General features: G+C 48.8%; 21 non-coding genes across 21 annotated transcripts; 14 read left to right on the top strand and 7 right to left on the bottom strand.

Moving 5' to 3' along the window:
- The first annotated feature begins 798 nt into the window (after positions 1 to 798).
- Positions 799 to 870, top strand: Trnap-cgg (transfer RNA proline (anticodon CGG)). Its single transcript has one exon. It is a non-coding gene; the product is annotated as a tRNA-Pro (tRNA).
- A 669-nt stretch (positions 871 to 1,539) lies between these two features.
- Positions 1,540 to 1,611, top strand: Trnap-ugg (transfer RNA proline (anticodon UGG)). Its single transcript has one exon. It is a non-coding gene; the product is annotated as a tRNA-Pro (tRNA).
- A 636-nt stretch (positions 1,612 to 2,247) lies between these two features.
- Positions 2,248 to 2,320, bottom strand: Trnav-uac (transfer RNA valine (anticodon UAC)). Its single transcript has one exon. It is a non-coding gene; the product is annotated as a tRNA-Val (tRNA).
- A 2,086-nt stretch (positions 2,321 to 4,406) lies between these two features.
- Trnap-ugg (transfer RNA proline (anticodon UGG)) lies at positions 4,407 to 4,478 on the top strand. Its single transcript has one exon. It is a non-coding gene; the product is annotated as a tRNA-Pro (tRNA).
- Positions 4,479 to 5,114: 636 nt separating this feature from the next.
- Trnav-uac (transfer RNA valine (anticodon UAC)) lies at positions 5,115 to 5,187 on the bottom strand. The gene has a single exon. It is a non-coding gene; the product is annotated as a tRNA-Val (tRNA).
- A 221-nt stretch (positions 5,188 to 5,408) lies between these two features.
- On the top strand, positions 5,409 to 5,480 carry Trnap-cgg (transfer RNA proline (anticodon CGG)). The gene has a single exon. It is a non-coding gene; the product is annotated as a tRNA-Pro (tRNA).
- A 1,789-nt stretch (positions 5,481 to 7,269) lies between these two features.
- Trnap-ugg (transfer RNA proline (anticodon UGG)) lies at positions 7,270 to 7,341 on the top strand. Its single transcript has one exon. It is a non-coding gene; the product is annotated as a tRNA-Pro (tRNA).
- Positions 7,342 to 8,271: 930 nt separating this feature from the next.
- Trnap-cgg (transfer RNA proline (anticodon CGG)) lies at positions 8,272 to 8,343 on the top strand. The gene has a single exon. It is a non-coding gene; the product is annotated as a tRNA-Pro (tRNA).
- A 669-nt stretch (positions 8,344 to 9,012) lies between these two features.
- Trnap-ugg (transfer RNA proline (anticodon UGG)) lies at positions 9,013 to 9,084 on the top strand. Its single transcript has one exon. It is a non-coding gene; the product is annotated as a tRNA-Pro (tRNA).
- Positions 9,085 to 9,720: 636 nt separating this feature from the next.
- Positions 9,721 to 9,793, bottom strand: Trnav-uac (transfer RNA valine (anticodon UAC)). Its single transcript has one exon. It is a non-coding gene; the product is annotated as a tRNA-Val (tRNA).
- Positions 9,794 to 11,875: 2,082 nt separating this feature from the next.
- On the top strand, positions 11,876 to 11,947 carry Trnap-ugg (transfer RNA proline (anticodon UGG)). The gene has a single exon. It is a non-coding gene; the product is annotated as a tRNA-Pro (tRNA).
- Positions 11,948 to 12,583: 636 nt separating this feature from the next.
- On the bottom strand, positions 12,584 to 12,656 carry Trnav-uac (transfer RNA valine (anticodon UAC)). Its single transcript has one exon. It is a non-coding gene; the product is annotated as a tRNA-Val (tRNA).
- Positions 12,657 to 14,738: 2,082 nt separating this feature from the next.
- On the top strand, positions 14,739 to 14,810 carry Trnap-ugg (transfer RNA proline (anticodon UGG)). The gene has a single exon. It is a non-coding gene; the product is annotated as a tRNA-Pro (tRNA).
- Positions 14,811 to 15,446: 636 nt separating this feature from the next.
- Positions 15,447 to 15,519, bottom strand: Trnav-uac (transfer RNA valine (anticodon UAC)). The gene has a single exon. It is a non-coding gene; the product is annotated as a tRNA-Val (tRNA).
- Positions 15,520 to 15,740: 221 nt separating this feature from the next.
- On the top strand, positions 15,741 to 15,812 carry Trnap-cgg (transfer RNA proline (anticodon CGG)). The gene has a single exon. It is a non-coding gene; the product is annotated as a tRNA-Pro (tRNA).
- Positions 15,813 to 17,601: 1,789 nt separating this feature from the next.
- On the top strand, positions 17,602 to 17,673 carry Trnap-ugg (transfer RNA proline (anticodon UGG)). Its single transcript has one exon. It is a non-coding gene; the product is annotated as a tRNA-Pro (tRNA).
- Positions 17,674 to 18,309: 636 nt separating this feature from the next.
- Positions 18,310 to 18,382, bottom strand: Trnav-uac (transfer RNA valine (anticodon UAC)). The gene has a single exon. It is a non-coding gene; the product is annotated as a tRNA-Val (tRNA).
- A 221-nt stretch (positions 18,383 to 18,603) lies between these two features.
- Positions 18,604 to 18,675, top strand: Trnap-cgg (transfer RNA proline (anticodon CGG)). Its single transcript has one exon. It is a non-coding gene; the product is annotated as a tRNA-Pro (tRNA).
- Positions 18,676 to 20,464: 1,789 nt separating this feature from the next.
- On the top strand, positions 20,465 to 20,536 carry Trnap-ugg (transfer RNA proline (anticodon UGG)). Its single transcript has one exon. It is a non-coding gene; the product is annotated as a tRNA-Pro (tRNA).
- Positions 20,537 to 21,172: 636 nt separating this feature from the next.
- On the bottom strand, positions 21,173 to 21,245 carry Trnav-uac (transfer RNA valine (anticodon UAC)). The gene has a single exon. It is a non-coding gene; the product is annotated as a tRNA-Val (tRNA).
- A 2,082-nt stretch (positions 21,246 to 23,327) lies between these two features.
- On the top strand, positions 23,328 to 23,399 carry Trnap-ugg (transfer RNA proline (anticodon UGG)). Its single transcript has one exon. It is a non-coding gene; the product is annotated as a tRNA-Pro (tRNA).
- Positions 23,400 to 23,994: the final 595 nt, after the last annotated feature.

Genomic DNA, 23,994 nt, shown 5'->3' with positions numbered 1-23,994 from the left:
ATCTGATACCAGTAAATTACATAGGTCGATTTCTGTAGAAGAGCCGACAGTAATCTTGCATGCTACGGAAAACAAAGGTTGTCTTTGCAGAACGTGTGCACCGTGATTGGAGACGAAGCTCAATCGTGGAGCAGTCTACCTTCATCTGATTAGCGACAACGTCAACCAAAGCGTGGGATACAAGACTGAGCGTAGTTAAGAGTTTCTCACTATTAGTTACGTTCACGCTTCAAGAGAGTTGTGACAAGGCGAGTGCAAAGAGCTCAGGAAAGCCAGTATGAAGCGAACTTGAAGTAGTCTTGAAGAAATGGATACTAAATTTTGCCGGCCAGAATGGGGCTACGAGCGTTCTGAGTTACTGAATACCGGTGCACTATGGGAGCAAGAGCATTTGACAGTAAAATAACGCGATATCGGTGTAGCACACGACATTTATTATCCCTGCATGCGCAGACGTGACGTTATCTCGGAAATGGAATCCGAAAACGGGTTTAAAAAAAGTCGTGCTTCCGCCCGCGATCGAACCGGGGACCTTCTGTGTGTAAAGCAGCAGTGATAACCGCTACACCACGGAAACGACGGTTTTGCCGTTGTACTACCTGGAAAACCGTAGTTCCAACAGATTTTTCCTGCGTAAGCAAGGGCATCGGCTACGAGCTCCGTCCGATTCTAGAAGTTGCTATAGTAAAAGACAACGATAAAAACAATCAAACCGCAACAGCCAGGGAGAACGCTGGGTGAGCAGTAGCTCTGCACGGTGATACCAAGAACGGAGGCGTTACTCCTGTGCATCGAGAAGGCTCGTTGGTCTCGGGGTATGATCCCTGCTTCGGGTGCAGGAGGTCCCGGGTTCAAATCCCGGACGAGCCCTTGCGTTTCGTGCAAACGTGTGGCGACTACTGGCATGCCGACGGCTGTTCCGCGCATTTCCAGCCCTCCAGGTAAGCATTTGAAAGCAGAATAACATGAGCTACAGAGCAACTCCGATTTTTGTGTCTGACCTACTTCTAATGATACTGTGGTCGGTTTACTTACTACTATCGCTGCTGGACGAAGCAGACCAGTTGAAAGCCACACGGTATTCTTGTAAAAAACAGGTAATGGAAATTTAGGTAAAACGATATCAAAAAAAGTTGCGTGGTGGAGCGACACATACAGTTGGCTCTTCGTAGATGATCATTGCTGCACGGAATAATTCTTAAGGCACAGACGCATTCAGGAGTCGTGTTTGGAAGTTTTGCTTGCAGTATATTCCGCTATCTTTTCGTTATGAGTTGGTGTTTCGGATTCCCGGTGTTCTTTTGTTTAGTGCATTTGCCTTCCCTTGACACTGAGAAACCACATGACGAAAGTGAAACACCACCGTCTGTTCATCTGCAGAGCGCGATGAAATTATTCACTCTACATTCATTGCCTTTAATATTCTTGCCATCAGTGGTGGGCGCTGCCTTCAGAAAGCGCTTTTCTTCCTGATTTACATGAAAGTTTGTGTTCCTCGGAGGTGGACTGCTTGGAATACCTTCACTGCTAGCAGCAGGTGGCTCGTTGGTCTAGGGGTATGATTCCTGCTTTGGGTGCAGGAGGTCCTGGGTTCAAATCCCGGACGAGCCCTACCGTTTTGACCGTGCTGAAGAGTAGGTGTAGCTCACCCACGTTTGTAGCTCTGCAATGAAGAACAGATGCGTGCCGCAGCACGCTGTGTGTGGCCCTACGGTCATGAAGGAACCGTTTGATATGGCAAGAATCTGATACCAGTAAATTACATAGGTCGATTTCTGTAGAAGAGCCGACAGTAATCTTGCATGCTACGGAAAACAAAGGTTGTCTTTGCAGAACGTGTGCACCGTGATTGGAGACGAAGCTCAATCGTGGAGCAGTCTACCTTCATCTGATTAGCGACAACGTCAACCAAAGCGTGGGATACAAGACTGAGCGTAGTTAAGAGTTTCTCACTATTAGTTACGTTCACGCTTCAAGAGAGTTGTGACAAGGCGAGTGCAAAGAGCTCAGGAAAGCCAGTATGAAGCGAACTTGAAGTAGTCTTGAAGAAATGGATACTAAATTTTGCCGGCCAGAATGGGGCTACGAGCGTTCTGAGTTACTGAATACCGGTGCACTATGGGAGCAAGAGCATTTGACAGTAAAATAACGCGATATCGGTGTAGCACACGACATTTATTATCCCTGCATGCGCAGACGTGACGTTATCTCGGAAATGGAATCCGAAAACGGGTTTAAAAAAAGTCGTGCTTCCGCCCGCGATCGAACCGGGGACCTTCTGTGTGTAAAGCAGACGTGATAACCGCTACACCACGGAAACGACGGTTTTGCCGTTGTACTACCTGGAAAACCGTAGTTCCAACAGATTTTTCCTGCGTAAGCAAGGGCATCGGCTACGAGCTCCGTCCGATTCTAGAAGTTGCTATAGTAAAAGACAACGATAAAAACAATCAAACCGCAACAGCCAGGGAGAACGCTGGGTGAGCAGTAGCTCTGCACGGTCATACCAAGAACGGAGGCGTTACTCATGTGCATCGAGAAGGCTCGTTGGTCTCGGGGGATGATCCCTGCTTCGGGTGCAGGAGGTCCCGGGTTCAAATCCCGGACGAGCCCTTGCGTTTCGTGCAAACGTGTGGCGACTACTGGCATGCCGGCGGCTGTTCCGCGCATTTCCAGCCCTCCAGGTAAGCACAAAAACCAAGTAGCCGCTTCTGAAAGAGTTTCATGTATCATTTGAGCCATCTGCAGCCTGGTGGTTGGACGTTTGAAATTGATTTAAATGTTCACCGTAGAGATTGTAGCAAGTGTCTTGTTGAGTGCGACAAAAATGTGTTTCCGCCCGGAATCGAACCGGTGACGTTCTGCGTGTTGGCAGACGTGATAACCGCTACACCACGGAAACTGCTACGCTGTGAGCTCCACATGTGACACAACTTGAGGACGATCGCAACTTTGGCGTAAAAATCACTTTGCGGAAACGCACAATGCAGGAATTTCGCATTCGTACCTAACAATCGACAGCACCCTTGCCTGTCTGAATGCCACCATGAATAAGAGCCCAAGAAGTCGTCGGCAATGAACGCGGCCGAGTCCTCGGTAGCATCAGCTACTCTTGCTTTCCGTAAGAGCTACCGCCAATTCGCGCAGTCGCTATTGCAAATGATGTCACCAAAAGCAATCACTTCGTTAGCGGCAAGGAGCCCGGGCCCAGCGGTAGCTAGCTCTACATGGAGGCACCAGCAGCCCCGACAGGCCGCCGCTGGCGCGCCGGCGCCCGGACCCGCGACCCCTAATGACGTTGCAGTCGATGTATTTCTTAATATCGCTTTTCGAAGAAGCAAGCCAGGTGTAAATCACACAGTATTTTACTGATGATCTGGAAACATAAATTTAGAACAAGTAGAACATTATATAAAATTTTGTTGTGTGGTCGAGCGGTACCCACCCTTCGCTCTTCCCAGATTATCGTTGCTGCACGGAATGATTGTTAAAGCACCGACGGCTTCAGAGTTCGTCTTCTCCAACGTTTGCTTTTGCAATACATTCCGCAATCTTTTCGTTATGAGTCGTCTGTTTCGGTTTCCCGATGTAGTTTTGCTCACAGCTCCCGACTTCTCTTAACCCCGAGCCACCACTAGCCGAAAATTCCGCACCGCAGTCTGGTCAATCTGCAGAGCTCGATAAGAGCATCGCGGTCGTTCCTGAGCTAATGACACGGCCGTATCTGTAGTTGTTCCCAGATGTCTCCCACAGCAACGGCCTCCCGGACGCCTGCATTACAGGAGTACGCCACTACTCCCAGCCATACAATTGCATTTGAAAGCAGAATAACATGAGCTACAGAGCAACTCCGATTTTTGTGTCTGACCTACTTCTAATGATACTGTGGTCGGTTTACTTACTACTATCGCTGCTGGACGAAGCAGACCAGTTGAAAGCCACACGGTATTCTTGTAAAAAACAGGTAATGGAAATTTAGGTAAAACGATATCAAAAAAAGTTGCGTGGTGGAGCGACACATACAGTTGGCTCTTCGTAGATGATCATTGCTGCACGGAATAATTCTTAAGGCACAGACGCATTCAGGAGTCGTGTTTGGAAGTTTTGCTTGCAGTATATTCCGCTATCTTTTAGTTATGAGTTGGTGTTTCGGATTCCCGGTGTTCTTTTTTTTAGTGCATTTGCCTTCCCTTGACACTGAGAAACCACATGACGAAAGTGAAACACCACCGTCTGTTCATCTGCAGAGCGCGATGAAATTATTCACTCTACATTCATTGCCTTTAATATTCTTGCCATCAGTGGTGGGCGCTGCCTTCAGAAAGCGCTTTTCTTCCTGATTTACATGAAAGTTTGTGTTCCTCGGAGGTGGACTGCTTGGGATACCTTCACTGCTAGCAGCAGGTGGCTCGTTGGTCTAGGGGTATGATTCCTGCTTTGGGTGCAGGAGGTCCTGGGTTCAAATCCCGGACGAGCCCTACCGTTTTGACCGTGCTGAAGAGTAGGTGTAGCTCACCCACGTTTGTAGCTCTGCAATGAAGAACAGATGCGTGCCGCAGCACGCTGTGTGTGGCCCTACGGTCATGAAGGGACCGTTTGATATGGCAAGAATCTGATACCAGTAAATTACATAGGTCGATTTCTGTAGAAGAGCCGACAGTAATCTTGCATGCTACGGAAAACAAAGGTTGTCTTTGCAGAACGTGTGCACCGTGATTGGAGACGAAGCTCAATCGTGGAGCAGTCTACCTTCATCTGATTAGCGACAACGTCAACCAAAGCGTGGGATACAAGACTGAGCGTAGTTAAGAGTTTCTCACTATTAGTTACGTTCACGCTTCAAGAGAGTTGTGACAAGGCGAGTGCAAAGAGCTCAGGAAAGCCAGTATGAAGCGAACTTGAAGTAGTCTTGAAGAAATGGATACTAAATTTTGCCGGCCAGAATGGGGCTACGAGCGTTCTGAGTTACTGAATACCGGTGCACTATGGGAGCAAGAGCATTTGACAGTAAAATAACGCGATATCGGTGTAGCACACGACATTTATTATCCCTGCATGCGCAGACGTGACGTTATCTCGGAAATGGAATCCGAAAACGGGTTTAAAAAAAGTCGTGCTTCCGCCCGCGATCGAACCGGGGACCTTCTGTGTGTAAAGCAGACGTGATAACCGCTACACCACGGAAACGACGGTTTTGCCGTTGTACTACCTGGAAAACCGTAGTTCCAACAGATTTTTCCTGCGTAAGCAAGGGCATCGGCTACGAGCTCCGTCCGATTCTAGAAGTTGCTATAGTAAAAGACAACGATAAAAACAATCAAACCGCAACAGCCAGGGAGAACGCTGGGTGAGCAGTAGCTCTGCACGGTCATACCAAGAACGGAGGCGTTACTCATGTGCATCGAGAAGGCTCGTTGGTCTCGGGGTATGATCCCTGCTTCGGGTGCAGGAGGTCCCGGGTTCAAATCCCGGACGAGCCCTTGCGTTTCGTGCAAACGTGTGGCGACTACTGGCATGCCGGCGGCTGTTCCGCGCATTTCCAGCCCTCCAGGTAAGCACAAAAACCAAGTAGCCGCTTCTGAAAGAGTTTCATGTATCATTTGAGCCATCTGCAGCCTGGTGGTTGGACGTTTGAAATTGATTTAAATGTTCACCGTAGAGATTGTAGCAAGTGTCTTGTTGAGTGCGACAAAAATGTGTTTCCGCCCGGAATCGAACCGGTGACGTTCTGCGTGTTGGCAGACGTGATAACCGCTACACCACGGAAACTGCTACGCTGTGAGCTCCACATGTGACACAACTTGAGGACGATCGCAACTTTGGCGTAAAAATCACTTTGCGGAAACGCACAATGCAGGAATTTCGCATTCGTACCTAACAATCGACAGCACCCTTGCCTGTCTGAATGCCACCATGAATAAGAGCCCAAGAAGTCGTCGGCAATGAACGCGGCCGAGTCCTCGGTAGCATCAGCTACTCTTGCTTTCCGTAAGAGCTACCGCCAATTCGCGCAGTCGCTATTGCAAATGATGTCACCAAAAGCAATCACTTCGTTAGCGGCAAGGAGCCCGGGCCCAGCGGTAGCTCTACATGGAGGCACCAGCAGCCCCGACAGGCCGCCGCTGGCGCGCCGGCGCCCGGACCCGCGACCCCTAATGACGTTGCAGTCGATGTATTTCTTAATATCGCTTTTCGAAGAAGCAAGCCAGGTGTAAATCACACAGTATTTTACTGATGATCTGGAAACATAAATTTAGAACAAGTAGAACATTATATAAAATTTTGTTGTGTGGTCGAGCGGTACCCACCCTTCGCTCTTCCCAGATTATCGTTGCTGCACGGAATGATTGTTAAAGCACCGACGGCTTCAGAGTTCGTCTTCTCCAACGTTTGCTTTTGCAATACATTCCGCAATCTTTTCGTTATGAGTCGTCTGTTTCGGTTTCCCGATGTAGTTTTGCTCACAGCTCCCGACTTCTCTTAACCCCGAGCCACCACTAGCCGAAAATTCCGCACTGCAGTCTGGTCAATCTGCAGAGCTCGATAAGAGCATCGCGGTCGTTCCTGAGCTAATGACACGGCCGTATCTGTAGTTGTTCCCAGATGTCTCCCACAGCAACGGCCTCCCGGACGCCTGCATTACAGGAGTACGCCACTACTCCCAGCCATACAATTGCATTTGAAAGCAGAATAACATGAGCTACAGAGCAACTCCGATTTTTGTGTCTGACCTACTTCTAATGATACTGTGGTCGGTTTACTTACTACTATCGCTGCTGGACGAAGCAGACCAGTTGAAAGCCACACGGTATTCTTGTAAAAAACAGGTAATGGAAATTTAGGTAAAACGATATCAAAAAAAGTTGCGTGGTGGAGCGACACATACAGTTGGCTCTTCGTAGATGATCATTGCTGCACGGAATAATTCTTAAGGCACAGACGCATTCAGGAGTCGTGTTTGGAAGTTTTGCTTGCAGTATATTCCGCTATCTTTTCGTTATGAGTTGGTGTTTCGGATTCCCGGTGTTCTTTTGTTTAGTGCATTTGCCTTCCCTTGACACTGAGAAACCACATGACGAAAGTGAAACACCACCGTCTGTTCATCTGCAGAGCGCGATGAAATTATTCACTCTACATTCATTGCCTTTAATATTCTTGCCATCAGTGGTGGGCGCTGCCTTCAGAAAGCGCTTTTCTTCCTGATTTACATGAAAGTTTGTGTTCCTCGGAGGTGGACTGCTTGGGATACCTTCACTGCTAGCAGCAGGTGGCTCGTTGGTCTAGGGGTATGATTCCTGCTTTGGGTGCAGGAGGTCCTGGGTTCAAATCCCGCACGAGCCCTACCGTTTTGACCGTGCTGAAGAGTAGGTGTAGCTCACCCACGTTTGTAGCTCTGCAATGAAGAACAGATGCGTGCCGCAGCACGCTGTGTGTGGCCCTACGGTCATGAAGGGACCGTTTGATATGGCAAGAATCTGATACCAGTAAATTACATAGGTCGATTTCTGTAGAAGAGCCGACAGTAATCTTGCATGCTACGGAAAACAAAGGTTGTCTTTGCAGAACGTGTGCACCGTGATTGGAGACGAAGCTCAATCGTGGAGCAGTCTACCTTCATCTGATTAGCGACAACGTCAACCAAAGCGTGGGATACAAGACTGAGCGTAGTTAAGAGTTTCTCACTATTAGTTACGTTCACGCTTCAAGAGAGTTGTGACAAGGCGAGTGCAAAGAGCTCAGGAAAGCCAGTATGAAGCGAACTTGAAGTAGTCTTGAAGAAATGGATACTAAATTTTGCCGGCCAGAATGGGGCTACGAGCGTTCTGAGTTACTGAATACCGGTGCACTATGGGAGCAAGAGCATTTGACAGTAAAATAACGCGATATCGGTGTAGCACACGACATTTATTATCCCTGCATGCGCAGACGTGACGTTATCTCGGAAATGGAATCCGAAAACGGGTTTAAAAAAAGTCGTGCTTCCGCCCGCGATCGAACCGGGGACCTTCTGTGTGTAAAGCAGCCGTGATAACCGCTACACCACGGAAACGACGGTTTTGCCGTTGTACTACCTGGAAAACCGTAGTTCCAACAGATTTTTCCTGCGTAAGCAAGGGCATCGGCTACGAGCTCCGTCCGATTCTAGAAGTTGCTATAGTAAAAGACAACGATAAAAACAATCAAACCGCAACAGCCAGGGAGAACGCTGGGTGAGCAGTAGCTCTGCACGGTGATACCAAGAACGGAGGCGTTACTCCTGTGCATCGAGAAGGCTCGTTGGTCTCGGGGTATGATCCCTGCTTCGGGTGCAGGAGGTCCCGGGTTCAAATCCCGGACGAGCCCTTGCGTTTCGTGCAAACGTGTGGCGACTACTGGCATGCCGGCGGCTGTTCCGCGCATTTCCAGCCCTCCAGGTAAGCATTTGAAAGCAGAATAACATGAGCTACAGAGCAACTCCGATTTTTGTGTCTGACCTACTTCTAATGATACTGTGGTCGGTTTACTTACTACTATCGCTGCTGGACGAAGCAGACCAGTTGAAAGCCACACGGTATTCTTGTAAAAAACAGGTAATGGAAATTTAGGTAAAACGATATCAAAAAAAGTTGCGTGGTGGAGCGACACATACAGTTGGCTCTTCGTAGATGATCATTGCTGCACGGAATAATTCTTAAGGCACAGACGCATTCAGGAGTCGTGTTTGGAAGTTTTGCTTGCAGTATATTCCGCTATCTTTTCGTTATGAGTTGGTGTTTCGGATTCCCGGTGTTCTTTTGTTTAGTGCATTTGCCTTCCCTTGACACTGAGAAACCACATGACGAAAGTGAAACACCACCGTCTGTTCATCTGCAGAGCGCGATGAAATTATTCACTCTACATTCATTGCCTTTAATATTCTTGCCATCAGTGGTGGGCGCTGCCTTCAGAAAGCGCTTTTCTTCCTGATTTACATGAAAGTTTGTGTTCCTCGGAGGTGGACTGCTTGGGATACCTTCACTGCTAGCAGCAGGTGGCTCGTTGGTCTAGGGGTATGATTCCTGCTTTGGGTGCAGGAGGTCCTGGGTTCAAATCCCGGACGAGCCCTACCGTTTTGACCGTGCTGAAGAGTAGGTGTAGCTCACCCACGTTTGTAGCTCTGCAATGAAGAACAGATGCGTGCCGCAGCACGCTGTGTGTGGCCCTACGGTCATGAAGGAACCGTTTGATATGGCAAGAATCTGATACCAGTAAATTACATAGGTCGATTTCTGTAGAAGAGCCGACAGTAATCTTGCATGCTACGGAAAACAAAGGTTGTCTTTGCAGAACGTGTGCACCGTGATTGGAGACGAAGCTCAATCGTGGAGCAGTCTACCTTCATCTGATTAGCGACAACGTCAACCAAAGCGTGGGATACAAGACTGAGCGTAGTTAAGAGTTTCTCACTATTAGTTACGTTCACGCTTCAAGAGAGTTGTGACAAGGCGAGTGCAAAGAGCTCAGGAAAGCCAGTATGAAGCGAACTTGAAGTAGTCTTGAAGAAATGGATACTAAATTTTGCCGGCCAGAATGGGGCTACGAGCGTTCTGAGTTACTGAATACCGGTGCACTATGGGAGCAAGAGCATTTGACAGTAAAATAACGCGATATCGGTGTAGCACACGACATTTATTATCCCTGCATGCGCAGACGTGACGTTATCTCGGAAATGGAATCCGAAAACGGGTTTAAAAAAAGTCGTGCTTCCGCCCGCGATCGAACCGGGGACCTTCTGTGTGTAAAGCAGACGTGATAACCGCTACACCACGGAAACGACGGTTTTGCCGTTGTACTACCTGGAAAACCGTAGTTCCAACAGATTTTTCCTGCGTAAGCAAGGGCATCGGCTACGAGCTCCGTCCGATTCTAGAAGTTGCTATAGTAAAAGACAACGATAAAAACAATCAAACCGCAACAGCCAGGGAGAACGCTGGGTGAGCAGTAGCTCTGCACGGTCATACCAAGAACGGAGGCGTTACTCATGTGCATCGAGAAGGCTCGTTGGTCTCGGGGGATGATCCCTGCTTCGGGTGCAGGAGGTCCCGGGTTCAAATCCCGGACGAGCCCTTGCGTTTCGTGCAAACGTGTGGCGACTACTGGCATGCCGGCGGCTGTTCCGCGCATTTCCAGCCCTCCAGGTAAGCACAAAAACCAAGTAGCCGCTTCTGAAAGAGTTTCATGTATCATTTGAGCCATCTGCAGCCTGGTGGTTGGACGTTTGAAATTGATTTAAATGTTCACCGTAGAGATTGTAGCAAGTGTCTTGTTGAGTGCGACAAAAATGTGTTTCCGCCCGGAATCGAACCGGTGACGTTCTGCGTGTTGGCAGACGTGATAACCGCTACACCACGGAAACTGCTACGCTGTGAGCTCCACATGTGACACAACTTGAGGACGATCGCAACTTTGGCGTAAAAATCACTTTGCGGAAACGCACAATGCAGGAATTTCGCATTCGTACCTAACAATCGACAGCACCCTTGCCTGTCTGAATGCCACCATGAATAAGAGCCCAAGAAGTCGTCGGCAATGAACGCGGCCGAGTCCTCGGTAGCATCAGCTACTCTTGCTTTCCGTAAGAGCTACCGCCAATTCGCGCAGTCGCTATTGCAAATGATGTCACCAAAAGCAATCACTTCGTTAGCGGCAAGGAGCCCGGGCCCAGCGGTAGCTCTACATGGAGGCACCAGCAGCCCCGACAGGCCGCCGCTGGCGCGCCGGCGCCCGGACCCGCGACCCCTAATGACGTTGCAGTCGATGTATTTCTTAATATCGCTTTTCGAAGAAGCAAGCCAGGTGTAAATCACACAGTATTTTACTGATGATCTGGAAACATAAATTTAGAACAAGTAGAACATTATATAAAATTTTGTTGTGTGGTCGAGCGGTACCCACCCTTCGCTCTTCCCAGATTATCGTTGCTGCACGGAATGATTGTTAAAGCACCGACGGCTTCAGAGTTCGTCTTCTCCAACGTTTGCTTTTGCAATACATTCCGCAATCTTTTCGTTATGAGTCGTCTGTTTCGGTTTCCCGATGTAGTTTTGCTCACAGCTCCCGACTTCTCTTAACCCCGAGCCACCACTAGCCGAAAATTCCGCACTGCAGTCTGGTCAATCTGCAGAGCTCGATAAGAGCATCGCGGTCGTTCCTGAGCTAATGACACGGCCGTATCTGTAGTTGTTCCCAGATGTCTCCCACAGCAACGGCCTCCCGGACGCCTGCATTACAGGAGTACGCCACTACTCCCAGCCATACAATTGCATTTGAAAGCAGAATAACATGAGCTACAGAGCAACTCCGATTTTTGTGTCTGACCTACTTCTAATGATACTGTGGTCGGTTTACTTACTACTATCGCTGCTGGACGAAGCAGACCAGTTGAAAGCCACACGGTATTCTTGTAAAAAACAGGTAATGGAAATTTAGGTAAAACGATATCAAAAAAAGTTGCGTGGTGGAGCGACACATACAGTTGGCTCTTCGTAGATGATCATTGCTGCACGGAATAATTCTTAAGGCACAGACGCATTCAGGAGTCGTGTTTGGAAGTTTTGCTTGCAGTATATTCCGCTATCTTTTCGTTATGAGTTGGTGTTTCGGATTCCCGGTGTTCTTTTGTTTAGTGCATTTGCCTTCCCTTGACACTGAGAAACCACATGACGAAAGTGAAACACCACCGTCTGTTCATCTGCAGAGCGCGATGAAATTATTCACTCTACATTCATTGCCTTTAATATTCTTGCCATCAGTGGTGGGCGCTGCCTTCAGAAAGCGCTTTTCTTCCTGATTTACATGAAAGTTTGTGTTCCTCGGAGGTGGACTGCTTGGGATACCTTCACTGCTAGCAGCAGGTGGCTCGTTGGTCTAGGGGTATGATTCCTGCTTTGGGTGCAGGAGGTCCTGGGTTCAAATCCCGGACGAGCCCTACCGTTTTGACCGTGCTGAAGAGTAGGTGTAGCTCACCCACGTTTGTAGCTCTGCAATGAAGAACAGATGCGTGCCGCAGCACGCTGTGTGTGGCCCTACGGTCATGAAGGAACCGTTTGATATGGCAAGAATCTGATACCAGTAAATTACATAGGTCGATTTCTGTAGAAGAGCCGACAGTAATCTTGCATGCTACGGAAAACAAAGGTTGTCTTTGCAGAACGTGTGCACCGTGATTGGAGACGAAGCTCAATCGTGGAGCAGTCTACCTTCATCTGATTAGCGACAACGTCAACCAAAGCGTGGGATACAAGACTGAGCGTAGTTAAGAGTTTCTCACTATTAGTTACGTTCACGCTTCAAGAGAGTTGTGACAAGGCGAGTGCAAAGAGCTCAGGAAAGCCAGTATGAAGCGAACTTGAAGTAGTCTTGAAGAAATGGATACTAAATTTTGCCGGCCAGAATGGGGCTACGAGCGTTCTGAGTTACTGAATACCGGTGCACTATGGGAGCAAGAGCATTTGACAGTAAAATAACGCGATATCGGTGTAGCACACGACATTTATTATCCCTGCATGCGCAGACGTGACGTTATCTCGGAAATGGAATCCGAAAACGGGTTTAAAAAAAGTCGTGCTTCCGCCCGCGATCGAACCGGGGACCTTCTGTGTGTAAAGCAGACGTGATAACCGCTACACCACGGAAACGACGGTTTTGCCGTTGTACTACCTGGAAAACCGTAGTTCCAACAGATTTTTCCTGCGTAAGCAAGGGCATCGGCTACGAGCTCCGTCCGATTCTAGAAGTTGCTATAGTAAAAGACAACGATAAAAACAATCAAACCGCAACAGCCAGGGAGAACGCTGGGTGAGCAGTAGCTCTGCACGGTCATACCAAGAACGGAGGCGTTACTCATGTGCATCGAGAAGGCTCGTTGGTCTCGGGGGATGATCCCTGCTTCGGGTGCAGGAGGTCCCGGGTTCAAATCCCGGACGAGCCCTTGCGTTTCGTGCAAACGTGTGGCGACTACTGGCATGCCGGCGGCTGTTCCGCGCATTTCCAGCCCTCCAGGTAAGCACAAAAACCAAGTAGCCGCTTCTGAAAGAGTTTCATGTATCATTTGAGCCATCTGCAGCCTGGTGGTTGGACGTTTGAAATTGATTTAAATGTTCACCGTAGAGATTGTAGCAAGTGTCTTGTTGAGTGCGACAAAAATGTGTTTCCGCCCGGAATCGAACCGGTGACGTTCTGCGTGTTGGCAGACGTGATAACCGCTACACCACGGAAACTGCTACGCTGTGAGCTCCACATGTGACACAACTTGAGGACGATCGCAACTTTGGCGTAAAAATCACTTTGCGGAAACGCACAATGCAGGAATTTCGCATTCGTACCTAACAATCGACAGCACCCTTGCCTGTCTGAATGCCACCATGAATAAGAGCCCAAGAAGTCGTCGGCAATGAACGCGGCCGAGTCCTCGGTAGCATCAGCTACTCTTGCTTTCCGTAAGAGCTACCGCCAATTCGCGCAGTCGCTATTGCAAATGATGTCACCAAAAGCAATCACTTCGTTAGCGGCAAGGAGCCCGGGCCCAGCGGTAGCTCTACATGGAGGCACCAGCAGCCCCGACAGGCCGCCGCTGGCGCGCCGGCGCCCGGACCCGCGACCCCTAATGACGTTGCAGTCGATGTATTTCTTAATATCGCTTTTCGAAGAAGCAAGCCAGGTGTAAATCACACAGTATTTTACTGATGATCTGGAAACATAAATTTAGAACAAGTAGAACATTATATAAAATTTTGTTGTGTGGTCGAGCGGTACCCACCCTTCGCTCTTCCCAGATTATCGTTGCTGCACGGAATGATTGTTAAAGCACCGACGGCTTCAGAGTTCGTCTTCTCCAACGTTTGCTTTTGCAATACATTCCGCAATCTTTTCGTTATGAGTCGTCTGTTTCGGTTTCCCGATGTAGTTTTGCTCACAGCTCCCGACTTCTCTTAACCCCGAGCCACCACTAGCCGAAAATTCCGCACTGCAGTCTGGTCAATCTGCAGAGCTCGATAAGAGCATCGCGGTCGTTCCTGAGCTAATGACACGGCCGTATCTGTAGTTGTTCCCAGATGTCTCCCACAGCAACGGCCTCCCGGACGCCTGCATTACAGGAGTACGCCACTACTCCCAGCCATACAATTGCATTTGAAAGCAGAATAACATGAGCTACAGAGCAACTCCGATTTTTGTGTCTGACCTACTTCTAATGATACTGTGGTCGGTTTACTTACTACTATCGCTGCTGGACGAAGCAGACCAGTTGAAAGCCACACGGTATTCTTGTAAAAAACAGGTAATGGAAATTTAGGTAAAACGATATCAAAAAAAGTTGCGTGGTGGAGCGACACATACAGTTGGCTCTTCGTAGATGATCATTGCTGCACGGAATAATTCTTAAGGCACAGACGCATTCAGGAGTCGTGTTTGGAAGTTTTGCTTGCAGTATATTCCGCTATCTTTTCGTTATGAGTTGGTGTTTCGGATTCCCGGTGTTCTTTTTTTTAGTGCATTTGCCTTCCCTTGACACTGAGAAACCACATGACGAAAGTGAAACACCACCGTCTGTTCATCTGCAGAGCGCGATGAAATTATTCACTCTACATTCATTGCCTTTAATATTCTTGCCATCAGTGGTGGGCGCTGCCTTCAGAAAGCGCTTTTCTTCCTGATTTACATGAAAGTTTGTGTTCCTCGGAGGTGGACTGCTTGGGATACCTTCACTGCTAGCAGCAGGTGGCTCGTTGGTCTAGGGGTATGATTCCTGCTTTGGGTGCAGGAGGTCCTGGGTTCAAATCCCGGACGAGCCCTACCGTTTTGACCGTGCTGAAGAGTAGGTGTAGCTCACCCACGTTTGTAGCTCTGCAATGAAGAACAGATGCGTGCCGCAGCACGCTGTGTGTGGCCCTACGGTCATGAAGGGACCGTTTGATATGGCAAGAATCTGATACCAGTAAATTACATAGGTCGATTTCTGTAGAAGAGCCGACAGTAATCTTGCATGCTACGGAAAACAAAGGTTGTCTTTGCAGAACGTGTGCACCGTGATTGGAGACGAAGCTCAATCGTGGAGCAGTCTACCTTCATCTGATTAGCGACAACGTCAACCAAAGCGTGGGATACAAGACTGAGCGTAGTTAAGAGTTTCTCACTATTAGTTACGTTCACGCTTCAAGAGAGTTGTGACAAGGCGAGTGCAAAGAGCTCAGGAAAGCCAGTATGAAGCGAACTTGAAGTAGTCTTGAAGAAATGGATACTAAATTTTGCCGGCCAGAATGGGGCTACGAGCGTTCTGAGTTACTGAATACCGGTGCACTATGGGAGCAAGAGCATTTGACAGTAAAATAACGCGATATCGGTGTAGCACACGACATTTATTATCCCTGCATGCGCAGACGTGACGTTATCTCGGAAATGGAATCCGAAAACGGGTTTAAAAAAAGTCGTGCTTCCGCCCGCGATCGAACCGGGGACCTTCTGTGTGTAAAGCAGACGTGATAACCGCTACACCACGGAAACGACGGTTTTGCCGTTGTACTACCTGGAAAACCGTAGTTCCAACAGATTTTTCCTGCGTAAGCAAGGGCATCGGCTACGAGCTCCGTCCGATTCTAGAAGTTGCTATAGTAAAAGACAACGATAAAAACAATCAAACCGCAACAGCCAGGGAGAACGCTGGGTGAGCAGTAGCTCTGCACGGTCATACCAAGAACGGAGGCGTTACTCATGTGCATCGAGAAGGCTCGTTGGTCTCGGGGTATGATCCCTGCTTCGGGTGCAGGAGGTCCCGGGTTCAAATCCCGGACGAGCCCTTGCGTTTCGTGCAAACGTGTGGCGACTACTGGCATGCCGGCGGATGTTCCGCGCATTTCCAGCCCTCCAGGTAAGCACAAAAACCAAGTAGCCGCTTCTGAAAGAGTTTCATGTATCATTTGAGCCATCTGCAGCCTGGTGGTTGGACGTTTGAAATTGATTTAAATGTTCACCGTAGAGATTGTAGCAAGTGTCTTGTTGAGTGCGACAAAAATGTGTTTCCGCCCGGAATCGAACCGGTGACGTTCTGCGTGTTGGCAGACGTGATAACCGCTACACCACGGAAACTGCTACGCTGTGAGCTCCACATGTGACACAACTTGAGGACGATCGCAACTTTGGCGTAAAAATCACTTTGCGGAAACGCACAATGCAGGAATTTCGCATTCGTACCTAACAATCGACAGCACCCTTGCCTGTCTGAATGCCACCATGAATAAGAGCCCAAGAAGTCGTCGGCAATGAACGCGGCCGAGTCCTCGGTAGCATCAGCTACTCTTGCTTTCCGTAAGAGCTACCGCCAATTCGCGCAGTCGCTATTGCAAATGATGTCACCAAAAGCAATCACTTCGTTAGCGGCAAGGAGCCCGGGCCCAGCGGTAGCTCTACATGGAGGCACCAGCAGCCCCGACAGGCCGCCGCTGGCGCGCCGGCGCCCGGACCCGCGACCCCTAATGACGTTGCAGTCGATGTATTTCTTAATATCGCTTTTCGAAGAAGCAAGCCAGGTGTAAATCACACAGTATTTTACTGATGATCTGGAAACATAAATTTAGAACAAGTAGAACATTATATAAAATTTTGTTGTGTGGTCGAGCGGTACCCACCCTTCGCTCTTCCCAGATTATCGTTGCTGCACGGAATGATTGTTAAAGCACCGACGGCTTCAGAGTTCGTCTTCTCCAACGTTTGCTTTTGCAATACATTCCGCAATCTTTTCGTTATGAGTCGTCTGTTTCGGTTTCCCGATGTAGTTTTGCTCACAGCTCCCGACTTCTCTTAACCCCGAGCCACCACTAGCCGAAAATTCCGCACTGCAGTCTGGTCAATCTGCAGAGCTCGATAAGAGCATCGCGGTCGTTCCTGAGCTAATGACACGGCCGTATCTGTAGTTGTTCCCAGATGTCTCCCACAGCAACGGCCTCCCGGACGCCTGCATTACAGGAGTACGCCACTACTCCCAGCCATACAATTGCATTTGAAAGCAGAATAACATGAGCTACAGAGCAACTCCGATTTTTGTGTCTGACCTACTTCTAATGATACTGTGGTCGGTTTACTTACTACTATCGCTGCTGGACGAAGCAGACCAGTTGAAAGCCACACGGTATTCTTGTAAAAAACAGGTAATGGAAATTTAGGTAAAACGATATCAAAAAAAGTTGCGTGGTGGAGCGACACATACAGTTGGCTCTTCGTAGATGATCATTGCTGCACGGAATAATTCTTAAGGCACAGACGCATTCAGGAGTCGTGTTTGGAAGTTTTGCTTGCAGTATATTCCGCTATCTTTTCGTTATGAGTTGGTGTTTCGGATTCCCGGTGTTCTTTTTTTTAGTGCATTTGCCTTCCCTTGACACTGAGAAACCACATGACGAAAGTGAAACACCACCGTCTGTTCATCTGCAGAGCGCGATGAAATTATTCACTCTACATTCATTGCCTTTAATATTCTTGCCATCAGTGGTGGGCGCTGCCTTCAGAAAGCGCTTTTCTTCCTGATTTACATGAAAGTTTGTGTTCCTCGGAGGTGGACTGCTTGGGATACCTTCACTGCTAGCAGCAGGTGGCTCGTTGGTCTAGGGGTATGATTCCTGCTTTGGGTGCAGGAGGTCCTGGGTTCAAATCCCGGACGAGCCCTACCGTTTTGACCGTGCTGAAGAGTAGGTGTAGCTCACCCACGTTTGTAGCTCTGCAATGAAGAACAGATGCGTGCCGCAGCACGCTGTGTGTGGCCCTACGGTCATGAAGGGACCGTTTGATATGGCAAGAATCTGATACCAGTAAATTACATAGGTCGATTTCTGTAGAAGAGCCGACAGTAATCTTGCATGCTACGGAAAACAAAGGTTGTCTTTGCAGAACGTGTGCACCGTGATTGGAGACGAAGCTCAATCGTGGAGCAGTCTACCTTCATCTGATTAGCGACAACGTCAACCAAAGCGTGGGATACAAGACTGAGCGTAGTTAAGAGTTTCTCACTATTAGTTACGTTCACGCTTCAAGAGAGTTGTGACAAGGCGAGTGCAAAGAGCTCAGGAAAGCCAGTATGAAGCGAACTTGAAGTAGTCTTGAAGAAATGGATACTAAATTTTGCCGGCCAGAATGGGGCTACGAGCGTTCTGAGTTACTGAATACCGGTGCACTATGGGAGCAAGAGCATTTGACAGTAAAATAACGCGATATCGGTGTAGCACACGACATTTATTATCCCTGCATGCGCAGACGTGACGTTATCTCGGAAATGGAATCCGAAAACGGGTTTAAAAAAAGTCGTGCTTCCGCCCGCGATCGAACCGGGGACCTTCTGTGTGTAAAGCAGACGTGATAACCGCTACACCACGGAAACGACGGTTTTGCCGTTGTACTACCTGGAAAACCGTAGTTCCAACAGATTTTTCCTGCGTAAGCAAGGGCATCGGCTACGAGCTCCGTCCGATTCTAGAAGTTGCTATAGTAAAAGACAACGATAAAAACAATCAAACCGCAACAGCCAGGGAGAACGCTGGGTGAGCAGTAGCTCTGCACGGTCATACCAAGAACGGAGGCGTTACTCATGTGCATCGAGAAGGCTCGTTGGTCTCGGGGTATGATCCCTGCTTCGGGTGCAGGAGGTCCCGGGTTCAAATCCCGGACGAGCCCTTGCGTTTCGTGCAAACGTGTGGCGACTACTGGCATGCCGGCGGATGTTCCGCGCATTTCCAGCCCTCCAGGTAAGCACAAAAACCAAGTAGCCGCTTCTGAAAGAGTTTCATGTATCATTTGAGCCATCTGCAGCCTGGTGGTTGGACGTTTGAAATTGATTTAAATGTTCACCGTAGAGATTGTAGCAAGTGTCTTGTTGAGTGCGACAAAAATGTGTTTCCGCCCGGAATCGAACCGGTGACGTTCTGCGTGTTGGCAGACGTGATAACCGCTACACCACGGAAACTGCTACGCTGTGAGCTCCACATGTGACACAACTTGAGGACGATCGCAACTTTGGCGTAAAAATCACTTTGCGGAAACGCACAATGCAGGAATTTCGCATTCGTACCTAACAATCGACAGCACCCTTGCCTGTCTGAATGCCACCATGAATAAGAGCCCAAGAAGTCGTCGGCAATGAACGCGGCCGAGTCCTCGGTAGCATCAGCTACTCTTGCTTTCCGTAAGAGCTACCGCCAATTCGCGCAGTCGCTATTGCAAATGATGTCACCAAAAGCAATCACTTCGTTAGCGGCAAGGAGCCCGGGCCCAGCGGTAGCTCTACATGGAGGCACCAGCAGCCCCGACAGGCCGCCGCTGGCGCGCCGGCGCCCGGACCCGCGACCCCTAATGACGTTGCAGTCGATGTATTTCTTAATATCGCTTTTCGAAGAAGCAAGCCAGGTGTAAATCACACAGTATTTTACTGATGATCTGGAAACATAAATTTAGAACAAGTAGAACATTATATAAAATTTTGTTGTGTGGTCGAGCGGTACCCACCCTTCGCTCTTCCCAGATTATCGTTGCTGCACGGAATGATTGTTAAAGCACCGACGGCTTCAGAGTTCGTCTTCTCCAACGTTTGCTTTTGCAGTACATTCCGCAATCTTTTCGTTATGAGTCGTCTGTTTCGGTTTCCCCATGTAGTTTTGCTCACAGCTCCCGACTTCTCTTAACCCCGAGCCACCACTAGCCGAAAATTCCGCACAGCAGTCTGGTCAATCTGCAGAGCTCGATAAGAGCATCGCGGTCGTTCCTGAGCTAATGACACGGCCGTATCTGTAGTTGTTCCCAGATGTCTCCCACAGCAACGGCCTCCCGGACGCCTGCATTACAGGAGTACGCCACTACTCCCAGCCATACAATTGCATTTGAAAGCAGAATAACATGAGCTACAGAGCAACTCCGATTTTTGTGTCTGACCTACTTCTAATGATACTGTGGTCGGTTTACTTACTACTATCGCTGCTGGACGAAGCAGACCAGTTGAAAGCCACACGGTATTCTTGTAAAAAACAGGTAATGGAAATTTAGGTAAAACGATATCAAAAAAAGTTGCGTGGTGGAGCGACACATACAGTTGGCTCTTCGTAGATGATCATTGCTGCACGGAATAATTCTTAAGGCACAGACGCATTCAGGAGTCGTGTTTGGAAGTTTTGCTTGCAGTATATTCCGCTATCTTTTCGTTATGAGTTGGTGTTTCGGATTCCCGGTGTTCTTTTGTTTAGTGCATTTGCCTTCCCTTGACACTGAGAAACCACATGACGAAAGTGAAACACCACCGTCTGTTCATCTGCAGAGCGCGATGAAATTATTCACTCTACATTCATTGCCTTTAATATTCTTGCCATCAGTGGTGGGCGCTGCCTTCAGAAAGCGCTTTTCTTCCTGATTTACATGAAAGTTTGTGTTCCTCGGAGGTGGACTGCTTGGGATACCTTCACTGCTAGCAGCAGGTGGCTCGTTGGTCTAGGGGTATGATTCCTGCTTTGGGTGCAGAAGGTTCCGGGTTCAAATCCCGGACGAGCCCTACCGTTTTGACCGTGCTGAAGAGTAGGTGTAGCTCACCCACGTTTGTAGCTCTGCAATGAAGAACAGATGCGTGCCGCAGCACGCTGTGTGTGGCCCTACGGTCATGAAGGGACCGTTTGATATGGCAAGAATCTGATACCAGTAAATTACATAGGTCGATTTCTGTAGAAGAGCCGACAGTAATCTTGCATGCTACGGAAAACAAAGGTTGTCTTTGCAGAACGTGTGCACCGTGATTGGAGACGAAGCTCAATCGTGGAGCAGTCTACCTTCATCTGATTAGCGACAACGTCAACCAAAGCGTGGGATACAAGACTGAGCGTAGTTAAGAGTTTCTCACTATTAGTTACGTTCACGCTTCAAGAGAGTTGTGACAAGGCGAGTGCAAAGAGCTCAGGAAAGCCAGTACGAAGCGAACTTGAAGTAGTCTTGAAGAAATGGATACTAAATTTTGCCGGCCAGAATGGGGCTACGAGCGTTCTGAGTTACTGAATACCGGTGCACTATGGGAGCAAGAGCATTTGACAGTAAAATAACGCGATATCGGTGTAGCACACGACATTTATTATCCCTGCATACGCAGACGTGACGTTATCTCGGAAATGGAATCCGAATACGGGTTTAAAAAAAGTCGTGCTTCCGCCCGGGATCGAAGCGGGGACCTTCTGCGTGTAAAGCAGACGTGATGACCGCTACACCACAGAAACGACGGTTTTGCCGTTGTACTACCTGGAAAACCGTAGTTCCAACAGATTTTTCCTGCGTAAGCAAGGGCATCGGCTACGAGCTCCGTCCGATTCTAGAAGTTGCTATAGTAAAAGACAACGATAAAAACAATCAAACCGCAACAGCCAGGAAGAACGCTGGGTGAGCAGTAGCTCTGCACGGTGATACCAAGAACGGAGGCGCTACTCATGTGCATCGAGAAGGCTCGTTGGTCTCGGGGTATGATCCCTGCTTCGGGTGCAGGAGGTCCGGGGTTCAAATCCCGGACGAGCCCTTGCGTTTCGTGCAAACGTGTGGCGACTACTGGCATGCCGGCGGCTGTTCCGCGCATTTCCAGCCCTCCAGGTAAGCACAAAAACCAAGTAGCCGCTTCTGAAAGAGTTTCATGTATCATTTGAGCCATCTGCAGCCTGGTGGTTGGACGTTTGAAATTGATTTAAATGTTCACCGTAGAGATTGTAGCAAGTGTCTTGTTGAGTGCGACAAAAATGTGTTTCCGCCCGGAATCGAACCGGTGACGTTCTGCGTGTTGGCAGACGTGATAACCGCTACACCACGGAAACTGCTACGCTGTGAGCTCCACATGTGACACAACTTGAGGACGATCGCAACTTTGGCGTAAAAATCACTTTGCGGAAACGCACAATGCAGGAATTTCGCATTCGTACCTAACAATCGACAGCACCCTTGCCTGTCTGAATGCCACCATGAATAAGAGCCCAAGAAGTCGTCGGCAATGAACGCGGCCGAGTCCTCGGTAGCATCAGCTACTCTTGCTTTCCGTAAGAGCTACCGCCAATTCGCGCAGTCGCTATTGCAAATGATGTCACCAAAAGCAATCACTTCGTTAGCGGCAAGGAGCCCGGGCCCAGCGGTAGCTCTACATGGAGGCACCAGCAGCCCCGACAGGCCGCCGCTGGTGCGCCGGCGCCCGGACCCGCGACCTCTAATGACGTTGCAGTCGATGTATATCTTAATATCGCTTTTCGAAGAAGCAAGCCAGGTGTAAATCACACAGTATTTTACTGATGATCTGGAAACGCAAATGTAGAACAAGTAGAACATTATATAAAATTTTGTTGTGTGGTCGAGCGGTACCCACCCTTCGCTCTTCCCAGATTATCGTTGCTGCACGGAATGATTGTTAAAGCACCGACGGCTTCAGAGTTCGTCTTCTCCAACGTTTGCTTTTGCAGTACATTCCGCAATCTTTTCGTTATGAGTCGTCTGTTTCGGTTTCCCCATGTAGTTTTGCTCACAGCTCCCGACTTCTCTTAACCCCGAGCCACCACTAGCCGAAAATTCCGCACAGCAGTCTGGTCAATCTGCAGAGCTCGATAAGAGCATCGCGGTCGTTCCTGAGCTAATGACACGGCCGTATCTGTAGTTGTTCCCAGATGTCTCCCACAGCAACGGCCTCCCGGACGCCTGCATTACAGGAGTACGCCACTACTCCCAGCCATACAATTGCATTTGAAAGCAGAATAACATGAGCTACAGAGCAACTCCGATTTTTGTGTCTGACCTACTTCTAATGATACTGTGGTCGGTTTACTTACTACTATCGCTGCTGGACGAAGCAGACCAGTTGAAAGCCACACGGTATTCTTGTAAAAAACAGGTAATGGAAATTTAGGTAAAACGATATCAAAAAAAGTTGCGTGGTGGAGCGACACATACAGTTGGCTCTTCGTAGATGATCATTGCTGCACGGAATAATTCTTAAGGCACAGACGCATTCAGGAGTCGTGTTTGGAAGTTTTGCTTGCAGTATATTCCGCTATCTTTTCGTTATGAGTTGGTGTTTCGGATTCCCGGTGTTCTTTTGTTTAGTGCATTTGCCTTCCCTTGACACTGAGAAACCACATGACGAAAGTGAAACACCACCGTCTGTTCATCTGCAGAGCGCGATGAAATTATTCACTCTACATTCATTGCCTTTAATATTCTTGCCATCAGTGGTGGGCGCTGCCTTCAGAAAGCGCTTTTCTTCCTGATTTACATGAAAGTTTGTGTTCCTCGGAGGTGGACTGCTTGGGATACCTTCACTGCTAGCAGCAGGTGGCTCGTTGGTCTAGGGGTATGATTCCTGCTTTGGGTGCAGAAGGTTCCGGGTTCAAATCCCGGACGAGCCCTACCGTTTTGACCGTGCTGAAGAGTAGGTGTAGCTCACCCACGTTTGTAGCTCTGCAATGAAGAACAGATGCGTGCCGCAGCACGCTGTGTGTGGCCCTACGGTCATGAAGGGACCGTTTGATATGGCAAGAATCTGATACCAGTAAATTACATAGGTCGATTTCTGTAGAAGAGCCGACAGTAATCTTGCATGCTACGGAAAACAAAGGTTGTCTTTGCAGAACGTGTGCACCGTGATTGGAGACGAAGCTCAATCGTGGAGCAGTCTACCTTCATCTGAAACTTCCTGGCAGATTAAAACTGTGTGCCCGACCGAGACTCGAACTCGGGACCTTTGCCTTTCGCGGGCAAGTGCTCTACCAACTGAGCTACCGAAGCACGACTCACGTCCGGTACTCACAGCTTTACTTCTGCCAGTATCCGTCTCCTACCTTCCAAACTTTACAGAAGCTCTTCTGCGAACCTTGCAGAACTAGCACTCCTGAAAGAAAGGATACTGCGGAGACATGGCTTAGCCACAGCCTGGGGGATGTTTCCAGAATGAGATTTTCACTCTGCAGCGGAGTGTGCGCTGATATGAAACTTCCTGGCAGA

This window comes from Schistocerca gregaria, chromosome 2 (assembly GCF_023897955.1).
Source record: "Schistocerca gregaria isolate iqSchGreg1 chromosome 2, iqSchGreg1.2, whole genome shotgun sequence".
In the NCBI taxonomy this organism is placed as follows: Eukaryota; Metazoa; Arthropoda; class Insecta; order Orthoptera; family Acrididae; genus Schistocerca; species Schistocerca gregaria.
This window is presented reverse-complemented; position numbering and strand designations above follow the sequence as displayed.